The following is a 13,511-nucleotide window of genomic DNA, read 5'->3' as shown; positions in this document are numbered from 1 at the left end:
CCTAAACTCCTTATGATAACTATAGAAAGGCATAGTTAACTTGACTATTACACCACATTCTTATCTCCTTATGGTAAATATACAAAGACATCTAAATTAACTTACAGTGCTATAACAGTCATGCAGAGTTGAGATGGCAGCAGTGACCAGAGCAGAGAAATGTTGAAGTATATACAACCTCAGCTCTGGTCATATGCTGCAGAAACAATAGAAATTCAATCACTGGCCAAGCTATGACTGGACCAGGAGGCTGAAGACAAAGAGACACCCTGCTGTGACTTATATAACTACTTTACCTTGGGATTAGTACAGAGTGCTTGGGTTACTAGTATAAGATATAATTATCTACCTAACTTTAAAATACACAATATTTACATTCTGCTGTATGACATCACATCACTATTTACTGTAGGTGGTACTGAAGCTGTATGACATCACATCCCTAGATTCTGTAGGTGATCCTGGACCTATATGACATCACATCCCAAGATACTGTAGGTAATACTGGACCTATATGACATCACATCCGTTGATACTGTAGTTGATACTGGATCTATATGACATCACATCCCTAGATACTGTAGTTGATACTGGATCTATATGACATCACATCCCTAGATACTGTAGGTGATACTGGATCTATATGACATCACGTCCCTAGAGACTCTAGTTGATACTGGATCTATATGACATCACATCCCTAGATACTGTAGGTAATACTGGATCTATATGACATCACATCCCTAGATACTGTAGGTAATACTGGATCTATATGACATCACATCCCTAGATACTGTAGGTGATACTGGATCTATATGACATCACATCCCTAGATACTGTAGGTGATACTGGATCTATATGACATCACATCCCTAGAGACTGTAGTTGATACTGTCTCTGTATGACATCACATCCCTAGATAATGTAGGTAATACTGGATCTGTATGACATCACGTCCCTAGATACTGTAGTTGATACTGTCTCTGTATGACATCACATCTCTAGATACTGTAGTTGATACTGTCTCTGTATGACATCACATCCCTAGATACTGTAGGTAATACTGGATCTATATGACATCACATCCCTAGATAATGTAGGTAATACTGGATCTATATGACATCACATCTCTAGATACTGTAGTTGATACTGTCTCTGTATGACATCACATCCCTAGAGACTCTAGTTGATACTGGATCTATATGACATCACATCCCTAGATAATGTAGGTAATACTGGATCTATATGACATCACATCTCTAGATACTGTAGTTGATACTGTCTCTGTATGACATCACATCCCTAGATAATGTAGTTGATACTGGATCTGTATGACATCTCTTCCCAAGATACTGTAGGTGATACTGGATCTATATGACATCACATCCCTAGATACTGTAGGTAATACTGGATCTGTATGACATCACATCCCAAGATACTGTAGGTGATACTGGATCTATATGACATCACATCCCTAGATACTGTAGGTAATACTGGATCTGTATGACATCACATCCCTAGATAATGTAGTTGATACTGGATCTATATGACATCTCTTCCCAAGATACTGTAGGTGATACTGGATCTATATGACATCCCATCCCTAGGTACTGTAGTTGATACTGGATCTATATGACATCACATCTCTAGATACTGTAGTTGATACTGGATCTATATGACATTGGAATTTCTTCGGCGCCGTGGCTATTCACACGGGTAACAAAGCCTATCACCAGCTTCCTTCACCGCAAGGGGATCGTGTTCAAAGCCTACATCGACGACTGCATTCAGGCACAGAACAATCATGCCCTTCTGCTTCGTCGCATGCAGTTTGCGATACGGCTTCTTCCCCAATTAGGCTGGTTAATCAATCTGCAGAAATCGGAACTAGTCCCCACGCGCCGTCTCAAATTCATTGGAGCAGTGTTCGACACAGAAGCCAACAAAGTCTTTGTCCCGAGGGATCGTTTCGTCAAGATTCAGCGATTGGTTTCATTGGCATTGGCGCAACGGGTTATAGCTAAAACGGCACCACGCCAAAACGGTACTATCCAAAACGGAACCAAATTGGCGAAGACGGAACTTTGACTTGGCGACAACGGAACCTTGACTTAGCGAAAACGGAACCTTGACTTGGCGAAAACGGAACCATAAAATTTTAGCTCTAAATTAAATGTATAAATAAAACTTTACGTTAACTAAGTGCTCAACGATAATGATTTAAAATGGATACTTGCTGTTGACATGGTTGACTCTTCCATTCACATCTATCGGCTGACCAAATAAACTTGTCTCTTCTCAAAACTTGTTGTTTTTAATGCAGTATAAACATGTTGATTATCAAAACATGTTATAAACACTAGTTAATGAACACGCCTCATGCATATTGTTCCAAAGAAACAGCGGCGTGTTTGATGGGTTGACAAGCTTCATTAAAACAGCAACTCATGACTGCTCTGTTACAACTCAATGTCATGATACATGCTATATAAGACGTGGTTATTCATCAAAATGTACTAGCGACAATGGCTTGCGAGAAGACTGTTCGACGAATTCAACATGCTATCACTTGGAGGGGAGACTCAGGTCTTACCTAAGGAAAGCTGCAACAGCACGTCAGGAAGAGATCTTTGCCGTCTGGAGAATGTACAAACGAACAGACACTCAGCCAGCTGCTCTCCAGGTGTGCCATGATCCACGGACCAGTCATCCAATGAAAACGTGATGCAGAACGTGATGAACTGTTATTGATGCGATAAACTGATCGTGTTAAATAAAAACAAAAAACTAGTAGTATTTTGATGTTTTTTTAATAATGTGGTTCCGTTTTCGCCAGAGAAAATTGGTTCCGTTTTCGCCAATTGGTTTTTGGTACCGTTTTGACGCGGTTCCGTTTTAGCCTGCACCCGGCGCAACCCAGGACACTTCGTCAGTGGCAGGAGCTCCTGGGCCTCTTGACGTCGGCTCAGGCGTTCACCCTCAGGGGTCAACTACAACTTCGTCCCTTGCGGTTCTCTCTAGCGCCTTACATCAGAGTGGAAGATCCCGTTGCCTTGATCACTCTACCTCTGCAGCTCCATCCCCATCTCCGGTGGTGGATGGCAGAATTGAATGTTTGCTACAGAGTTTGTTTAGGGCCGTTTGTTCCGTCTCACCACCTATACGTGGACGCGTCTCTACACGGGTGGGGAGCTCATCTTCTCAATCAACAAGTGGCAGGGCAGTGGTCTCCCCGGCGATCGCACCTGTCACATCAACGTTCTGGAGTTCAGGGCAGTTATGCTTGCAATCAGTCACTGGCAGGATGTCCTCAGAGCAACGTCCCTCATGATCTGATCGGACAACGCAGCGTTGGTTTGGCATATCAACAGGATGGGGTACACGGGGTCTACTCAACTGCTACGGTGGACCCAACGGTTCTTCGATCTGGTGGACAGTCTCCACATCATGGTACGAGCCAGTCACATCCGGGGGTGAAGAATGTCATCGCCGATTCTCTGTCTCGACCAAGTCGTCCCTCTCCAACGGAATGGAAATTGCATCCTCAGGTGTTCCAGACGTTTTGCCTTCCGCTGATGATGCCGACAGTAGATCTCTTCGCCACCCGCTTCAACCATCAGCTGTCTCGGTTTGTGTCACCGATTCCGGATCTTCTGGCTTGGGACCTGGATGCTCTAGCCATTCCATGGGACAACCTGAGTGCCAACGCGTCCCCACCAGTGGCCCTTCTTCCTCGCGTATTAGTGAAGCTACTCGCAACTCAGAGGATAACTCTGCTTTTGGTCGCGCCCTATTGGCCGGACAGAAGTTGGTTCATAAACCTCCAAGACCGAACCAGATCCTGTGCCTCTTCCCGTTTGACCCGATCTACTGGTTCATCCTTACTCCGACCAGCTCCATTGGTCTCCATTGACGCTCCATCTGCACGTTTGGCGCATCTTCAACGGTCATTAACGGCTAAGGGCTATTCTAAGCTTGTAGCTACTGCCATTACCACAGCGCATCGTACTTCTACGAGGTCACTCTACGATGACAAATGGAAGAATTTCGAAGCGTATTGCGGGAAGAAGGGCATCTTATCCCCCACTACGGCGTCCCCGCAGATGGTGGCAGAGTACATTCAGCATCTCCAAACCTCCAGAAAACTCAAAGTTTCTACGCTATCTACCTATTTGGCGGCTCTTAACACAGTTATTGCAGCGGCCTCGGGTGTGAAGGTGTCCACTGTCCCTGAACTCCAGTCTCTCCTCCGGTCTTACAAACTGGCTGACCAATCTCGGAAGTTCCAGCCTCCAGCTTGGGATCTTTCTGTTGTATTTGCTCATCTCTCGTCAGCTGATTATGAACCTTTGGAGGAGAAAGATTTCGAACATGTCTCAATTAAGACCTTCTTTCTCTTGGCCTTGGCTACAGCTGGACGTTTTTCTGAGTTGCATGCTCTTGATGTTTCTCGGGTGCGGTTTGAAAGGTCTAGACATGCGAAAGTTTTCCTTGGTTTGCGGTGGGATTTTCTCGCCAAGAATCAGTTACCAAGACAGCTGCATCGCACATTCACGATTCCGCCGTTGTCCACTATCCTGGGCCCAAATGACACTGAGGATCTGTCCTTATGCCCGGTGCGTGTATTAAGGATTTACCTAGCTGCCTCACAGGATCGCCGCAGACTGCCTAAGAGATTGTTCATTCCATTGTCCACTGCCTCCACCTCGGAAGTCTCCCGTACTACCCTGGCGTTTTGGATGCGAACTACGATCCTGTGTGCTTATGCCTTTGCTGACCTACCTCCACCGTCGACGGCGAAGCCTCATGAGACTCGAGCTCTTGCCTCCACCATGGCTCTTCACAGAAATTGTTCCCTGCAGTCAATCATGGAGGGCTGTTTTTGGTGATCAGATCCAGTGTTTGCTTCACCTGAGGGACCTCTCAGTTACAGACGTGGAAGTTCTACATCAATTCTGCCCCCTTGGTCCTGGCACAGCAATTGTCATCGGCCCGTGTACGCAGATAAAGCAATCCTTCCTTGGTCGGTTTTGCTCTGTACCTGTACATTATCAATGTAATCCATATCTTGGTACTTTTTCCTCTTGGGCTTAGATCATTCTCACCTATGGGAATAGGGCGTGTCTGCACTGTCATTAGTTATGACTTGATAGACTGTGAGGCCAGTCTTGTGCTACATGCAGAGATGATCGACACCCCGCTTACTGACCTCTACTCTCTGAGCAATTACGTCAGTGAAGCGTTGATTTCCGATAACCTACATGGTCCTTTCTCACCTTTGGTAAGTTAGAGAGATTGGTACTGAACGTTAAACTAGTTGAGCATCCAAACTATTCCCTCTTTCACCGCCTTCCAGCGTGTATCTGTGGGGGGTACTTTCAAAGCAGGGACTGGCCAGATTAAGGTCCTCGACTTCACCTGATAAATCATGGGGCCGCGGGGCCTACTTGCCAAACTGCGTCCTTTTGCTTGTCAAAAGTTGCGGCCGAAAACCACATTAATTCGGGAGCACCCACTCCCTAGAGTTTTTGTGCTGTGTAAGCCAAGGGGTTACATGAAGAAACCCATCTCAAGTTGGAGTTTGCATATCGGGAGTTGGTGCTTTCTCTTGGCCTCCTTGGGTTATGCGTTTTTCCTGGTGGTAGTAACGGGGTAATCTGCGACCCGCCTACCAACCGTGGGATTGTGCATACCGTGAGATAGGATAAGTTTAAAAATTTGTAAATTTTATTATAAATTGTATATTTATATACTTATCCTATCTCACGCGATAGGACCCACCCGACCTGCCCCACATCACAGATTACTGGAAGCTCTCAGACGAGAATGACAGGCACAGGTAGTCACATGATCATCTGAGCAAGTGGCACGCTTACAGAGATGATTGACAGGTGTCGATGTCGGAGTGAGGGCAGAGGTCAGGGCGGGTCAGAGGCCAGCAAGATTTGATTCAACTTAGCCTACAGCACGTTTCCACACATGGTAGTAGAAGAAGAGAAGAGGTGCATACCGTGAGATAGGATAAGTATATAAATATACAATTTTTCCTTATCCTGACTCATGCTCTTTTGCTTGTCTTCTTCTTCTTGCGAACATAGTAGAACACTTGTATCTCCCTATTGAAGCTCCCTTCAATTGAAACATACGTAAAATCACTAATCACTACTCACCAAGAGTTGCCCCTCTTTGCTTCCACTGGCGGGAAAGATGGCGCCACCGTGGCCCACATGCTTCACTCTCTCCTTCTTTGCCCAGTGAGCAGGATGTGAGAGCCTGTGTCTCCCTACGGCACTATATCCTTTGATTATTCTTACTTTATTACCTTATAGAGCTTTAGCTAGTATCCTTCAACAATATGTTTTGATAATTATCCGTTTTTACTGCTGTTTATTCGCGGTGTATTCCGTGTTTGTTCAGTAGGTTACGTTCATGAAAAGTTCTGTACTGTTTGCAAATTACATTTTTCTGCTGCTGATCCGCATTTAATATGCCCTAGCTGTACTGTACCATGTTCTTTCAGTTCAGGTTGCAGTTTTTGCAATAATTTATATAATTCTGCATTTAACAAATATTTACTTTGCGTCTTGTGACGCACAGCAGATAGGTCACGTAAGCTATATCCAGGCATGGATATGCGGCTGAATCCCTCTCAAGTCAACTGCTGTCGGATGATCCCCTCCCGTCTGGTGTTCCGCTGGAGTTCTCTTGGGGGAGAGGCGTGGGATGCAGTCCGCCGTCTCCAAGAAGCGACCTGCATCACCAGACATCCAGTCTAGACTAAGAGGGCATCTACATCTCAGCGCAGACTCCGCACCCCCAGGGCAGCGTCTACCACCAAGGGGAAGCCAGCGCAGACCGCACGAACTTTCTCGGCCGAGATTGTTCCCGTCGCAGAACAGGGCCTGTATGACGAGCAGCCGCTCATCATTCCCGAGGTTCATCACAAGAAACGACCGGTATCAGCTACAGTGATGTCAGCGCAGATCCACAATCAGCTCGATGTATCAACGCTGATGACTGATGATCTTCCCATGGGTCCCGTCTCCACCAACGCAGATAGGGCAGCGTCTACAACTTCACAGACGATGTATAGACACCATCCTCTACCCAGAGAAGGCTACACACCCCTTAGATGACGACAACTCTACGGGGACGTCTGCGCAGACTACAAGAACTTTCTCTGCCGAGATTGTTCCGTTGACGGTACAGGGACTCTCCGATGATCAACTGATCATCTTCCCAGAGGTTCATCACAAGTAACGACCAGTCACCTTTGGTGACTTCAGCGCAGATCTCCACGGTACCCGAGGTATCTACGATGACAACAGATGAGCGTCCTGTGGACCGGAGGCTATCAACGCAGAAAGGGCAGCGCTACTTCCACCGCAGACCTTCAAACCGGGGGACTTTATGCAGGAGATGATCAGCGTTACGGCCTGGAGAAGAAGTCACAGCCCACAACGAGGTGCCGAGCCTTCATGAAGGTTCCAACGCAGACGTCGTCTCTGAGAGACCCTTCATCAACGTGACATCTGGCAGCAGATCTACACTACAGGCCAGCCTTCGCGAAGGTCGACTCAACCATCCCCTGCGGCGGACACGGACGATCAGCATTCGCAAAGGAGGAATCGCCATCCCCGGATACAGAATCGGACCACCAGCGTTCGCGAAGGACCAGTCGCCATCCCCCAGATGCGGAATCAGCGTTCGCAAAGGCATTTGCGACGGGGGGAATTCTTTCATCCCCTGATACAGAATTGGACGACCAACGTTCGCGAAGGCGTTCGCGAAGGACCAGTCACCACTCCCCAAGTGCGGACGCAGATGAGCCTTCGCGAAGGACCAGTCACCACTCCCCATGTGCGGACGCAGATGAGCCTTCGCGAAGGCCTTCGCTAAGGACGTCAGCTACAGTATACAAGACATCCTCGTCCTATAGATCGTCGAGGGATTCACCAGGAGCTTCGCGAAACCACAGGTCACGCTACAGGCACAGTTCGTCGGACTATTCACCACGTCGATCTCCTCGCCGATCTTCACGCAGGTTGTCACACAGGTCTCCAGCGAAGCAGAGACATCGCAGTACTTCGTCTCTCAACTGTATGCCGCATGCCATCTACAACACAGAAACGCCGCAGTACTTACATTCTCAACAGAACGCTATATGTGATCACCGAGCCTGCGTGAAGGCATTCGCACAGGCCATCCACAAGGCAGAGACGTCGCAGTACTTAACTTCTTAACAAAACGCTACTTATAGTCTACAAGCTGCGCGAAGGACGGCGCTATCTTCAGAGACTGTCAACAGATGAAGAGCCTAATAAAGGATCTTCAGACCAACTACCTACATCAAGGGCATCAACGACGCTTCGCAGATCATCACGGGAATCACCATTTCCGTATATATTGCCAGGTAGGCAATTCCGGACTCTGAGGCGATTATCTACATGCAAAGCCATACAGTCACACCAAGCCGACCACCCGCGAGATCACTACGCAGATCGTCAAGGTTATTCAACTAGGACGCAGTAAGCGTCATCCTAGAAGGGAAAAATCTTCATCGGTACAAAGACCGAAGATAGGTAATGCAGTACAAGAGAGGTACTCTTGTCAGAATTCATCACTAGCTCGGATCTTCAGACGGAATCCAGGACAAGATTCACATAGATTGATATATCTACATTAGAAGATTCATGGCCTTATAGAGATCTTCACCTTCGTACAGATCTGCAGACATTCTCAATGACGGGATTCAACAGCAGCCTTGCTACAGCGAGATAAATACATAATCGTCAGCGATTCCCTGAGAAAAAATTTACAAGTTCAGCATTAATTCTACAATTCTGACGCTTCATTGATGTATGCAGTCTACAAGCTGACAAGCGTGAAAGTTCAATTGAGCCTATGTATAGGGCGGCGGTATTATCTTCAAGACTGAAGTAGACAGCCTACCCAGCATCGATATTACACGCCAAAATATTCGGGCGTTTACCATTTAACCCTCGACACACGTGGTCACTCATGACACTTCGGAAAGCTACGGACAAGACCGACGATTGATCAGATATCAATGACGGCACTAGATTCTACAAGGATCTTTTTCCTGCTACACGGTGACATCACAGCGCGGCTAGCCTACAGAATCAAAATGCTTTGTTTTGATTGGACCACGAGGGACAACGCCCTGCGCAGAAATCGAACGTAGTTCACAGATCAGGACATGGGTTACAAGTGACAACAACATGTCAGCAAGCGAGCAACGCCTCCATTACAGTCCAGTTAGACTGGACCTTCGTGATTTGGCTGCCTTCATGGGGTTAGAGACCTCCTCTGTCATCATTGAAGGCAGTAGCGGCAGCCAGGCGATTTTACATAGAGTTTCAACGATGGCAGTCACAGAGTCGGCCATCACTTCATTTCCTTACAGACACGGTCAGGGTGTCAAGATCGTAGGATATAGATACAAGTTCTTGTATCTCAAGCACTACTCTCTCCGTTTTACTACGAAGTGGCGAAATCTGTTGGTTTTTCACACGTCAGCACAAGACATGACATGCAAAGAGAATTACAACTACGCCCACTACTGGTCTTCATGAATGTACAACCGGACGATCCGGACAGATTATAACCCATATCTATATATGGTGAACTCCGTGCGAGGAGGGTTGCAGACGCACCTAATTAGCGGAGTCGCAGTACAAGATGCATCTCTATGGGGACGCATCTCTCCTAGAGTGGGAGCACACCTTGACAACAATGTGTCAGCTGTGATATGGACCATAGCAGAGACAATCTGCACTTCCACAGGCTGGAAATGAAAGCAGCAATAAACGCCATACTCCACCGGATCAGCTTTTTTATAAAATGCTCATCTAACGGTATACACAGTCACCTCCACAGTGACGGTCTACATTCACAGAAAGATCAACAAGTTGGCGAACCTTCTGGACCTCTGCTTTCAGTTGATCAGCATAACAGTCGACCTGACTGTCCACAGCAGAATATGCCACATTCCAAGAACCAAGAATGTGTTCGCAAATACACTATCCTGTCCAACGCAGCCATTCTCAACAGACTGGATGCTACATTCAGAGATCTTCAAACAGATCATATAAGAGATGGTTGAACCTTTAAGAGACCTCTTCCCCACAAGGGTCAACTGATAACATTAGTCTCACCAATACCAGATCCACGGACAGGGGCAGCGGACATCGCGAAGCATCTCCTGCCTAGGACTAAAACACTTACGTGTTTCTCCACCAGCTCTAATACCTAGGGTATTGCAGAAATCAGTCAGGCGAGAGACCCACAACTATTTGGGGTGCGCTTTTGACCAGCGAGAATATGAATTCCTATTCTCATACAAGACCTAGGACTGCCTCTACTGCAACTACCAGAGTGTACCAATTTACTAGTACATCCTCACACAAAGCAGAGCATACGGCAACCCGGAGGTGTTCGGCTACACGCGTGTGGACTGTATCAAGCATGCTTGAACAAAGAAAGGATATTTAAGCCAGAGCAGCGAAAGCAGTCACACTAGCTTACGCATGAAGTCTTCACACAACTTGTCTGACGACAAGTAGTGATGCTTCGTGACAAAAGATACATTTCGAGGATCGGTTTCTCAGCCATGAAAGTGACACATCCTCAAGTGGCGGACTACCTTTGTCACCTAGACAAAGGAAGCGGAAAAAAGGGTCAACACTCTCAACATACCTAGCGGCATTGAGATCAGTTGTCGTCATGAGGACGAGTGCAACTGACAAAAGTACCAGAGTTACTGGCCTTACTACACCCTTTTAATTGGAGGACCAACATCAGAGATTTTAAGCTCCGATGTGGGACCTCAACGTTGTTCTACGACATCTCACTAGTGACATCTACAAACCATTACAGAGAACATCATTCGAGTTCTTGATGCAGAAGGCGCTGTTCCTGATAACCTTAGCAACAGCAGCAAGGATGTCGGAACTACATGCTCTGGATTTGAGAGAACACGATTTGATGCAAATCAAAATATCGTGCATATGGGACTGAGATGGGACTTCATCGCCAAGAATCAACTGACAGGTCAACCAGACAGACAATTCCATGTCCCAGCACTTTCCTCCATACTCGGACTTCATGATACGCTTGACTTATCATTATGCCCAGTGAGAGTACTCAAAGTTTATTTACAACGATCCAAAACGAGGCGACGAAAACTCAAGCGACTATTCGTCCCTATCTCTACGGCGACACAGATCGAAGTCTCTCGCACTACGATTTTTATATGGATCAGAACTGTCATACTACGAGGCTGCAGGACTCGACCCTCCAAGAGCATCTAATCCTCACGAAATTAGAGCACTGGCTTCTACCCTCACTCTACATGGAAATTGCTAGCTGAATACCATCATGGAGGGCTGTTTCTGGAGATTGGACATGGTGTTTGCTATCCACTACCTGAGAGATATCGCCACCGAGGACGTCTCAGGCATTCACCATTTCGGTCCTTTGGTCCTCGCACAGCAGTTGACAGTTCCTCGTAGACGGTGAGACGTAGTCTCACTAATTTATATCAGTAATTATCAAGCTTACAACTCTACGGAGTTTTTGCTTTAGTCTACATGTATATCTCAAGCCTAGTTTAGTCTTAAGCCCAGTACTTGTTGTTACTTGTACAGTTGGGTCGCTTCTCCACTTTGGAGTCGCTTTATTTCTATGTTTAACCTACTATTGTAGTCCCCCCATCTATGGCTGCTGGTAGAACTTATGTATGATAGCAGCAGAAATTAATTTATTTTCAGTGCCATTATGAAGTTCCCATAGGGGGTTATTTTACGTAAAGTCACTAATTAAATCCAAAGTATCTTTTCCCACCTCCGAGTCCGTAGGATTCTACAAGCAAAAGAGCATGAGTCAGGATAAGGAAAAATATGTAATTTTCTGAATAAAATTGATATTTTATACTTATCCTGACTCATGAGGTAAGCCCTCCCATCCTCCCCACATGACACTTTGGATTTCCCTGCAAATTCAAGTGTCGGGCTCGTTATCAGGAGAGAGTGAAGCATGTGGGCCACGGTGGCGCCGTCTTTCCCGCCAGTGGAAGCAAAGAGGGGCAACTCTTGGTGAGTAGTGATTAGTGATTCACATTATGTTTCAATTGAAGTGAGCTTCAATAGGGAGATACAAGTGTTCTACTATGTTCAAGCAAGAAGAAGAAGACAAGCAAAAGAGCATGAGTCAGGATAAGTATAAAATATCAATTTTATTCAGAAAATTACATATTTATAATAAAATTTACAATACAGAGTACTATTATTTAACCCAAAGAAATATAACCTAGCATTGTGTAATTTTAATTACAGTTTTATGTAAAATATATATAATCAACACTAAGGTTATCACGGACCCTCATGAGCGTGGTAAGCAGAAGTTATGCGCACATGGAATGGGTTAAAATCTCGGAAGCCATTTACATTCACACATTTTACCGATGTTACTGTAGTCAATGGAAAAGCAGTAGGTAATCAGTTCATGATTGTTGAATGGGGTAAAATAAAGCGAGCCAGTTTGTTGCTACAATAAATATGATATTTAGAGAAACAAAATGTATTATCCATTTTCTGTCAACTACACTTCGTTTCGATCCATTGAGTAGGCGCTTAATATATATGATTGTGAATTCTTTGAATAATGTGGACCAAAGTTATAATTATTGGTAACTGCCAGTTGTCTGTGGTCTGTGTTTGCCGCGATTAGGACCCCATCGCGGGGGATCGACTTATGCACGAAACATACCATTTTGACACTGATTTTAATGGTCAAGTTTGGGGGTCATCTTATCCATGGGGTCGTCTTATAGACGTTAATATACGGTAATTGTTTCGTCACACTATTTTCCTCTTTCTGTCTTTCTCTTTTCTTATATGATAAGTATTTAATTGTTTCTCCTAGTATCAATAGCATAAAGAACAACTGATCGTCAATAGTAAATTCATTTTCATTTATATCTGTGTTTTCATATTGTGAACACGTTTCTGAGATTATACGTTTAACCATTTTGACATATTTTTGATCTCTCAAAAGGGAGTTATTAAATTTCCAAAATCCTTTTCTACGGTCTATTTCATTTAGGGTAAAGATAATTGATATAGGAGAGTGATCGGATTTAAAACTAGCCTCTATTGGCGTATCTGTGATGGAGGGAATCATGTTGTGAGAAACCAAGAAATAGTCAAGCTTAGCCTGTTTCAGTGGAGTTGGTTGCCGCCATGTATATCTTCTTTCATGAGGAAATCTTTCTCTCCATGGATCTACAAGATCAATTTCGTCTTTTAATTTTAGTATTCTCTCTCTCAACTTTGGATTATTATTATGTTTGTAGTTATATGTATCAATATCATAATCTTGAACTACATTCCAGTCTCCACATACAATTACATGATCACTTTTCAGTGAATGTTTCATTGTGTCAAGTTTATCAAAGTTTGTTTTATTTAGCGTCGCACGCACAACTAAGG

At 45.1% G+C, this 13,511-nt stretch overlaps 1 protein-coding gene across 1 annotated transcript in view; it reads left to right on the top strand.

The window, feature by feature from the left end:
• The window catches only part of LOC124291534 (intraflagellar transport protein 80 homolog), a 92,608-nt gene that overhangs the window by 7,134 nt on the left and 71,963 nt on the right, over positions 1-13,511 (top strand). The gene's annotated exons all lie outside the window — the stretch shown is intronic.

This window comes from Haliotis rubra, unplaced genomic scaffold, assembly GCF_003918875.1.
Source record: "Haliotis rubra isolate DU_JTF1 unplaced genomic scaffold, ASM391887v1 Scf495, whole genome shotgun sequence".
NCBI lineage: Eukaryota > Metazoa > Mollusca > Gastropoda > Lepetellida > Haliotidae > Haliotis > Haliotis rubra.
This window is presented reverse-complemented; position numbering and strand designations above follow the sequence as displayed.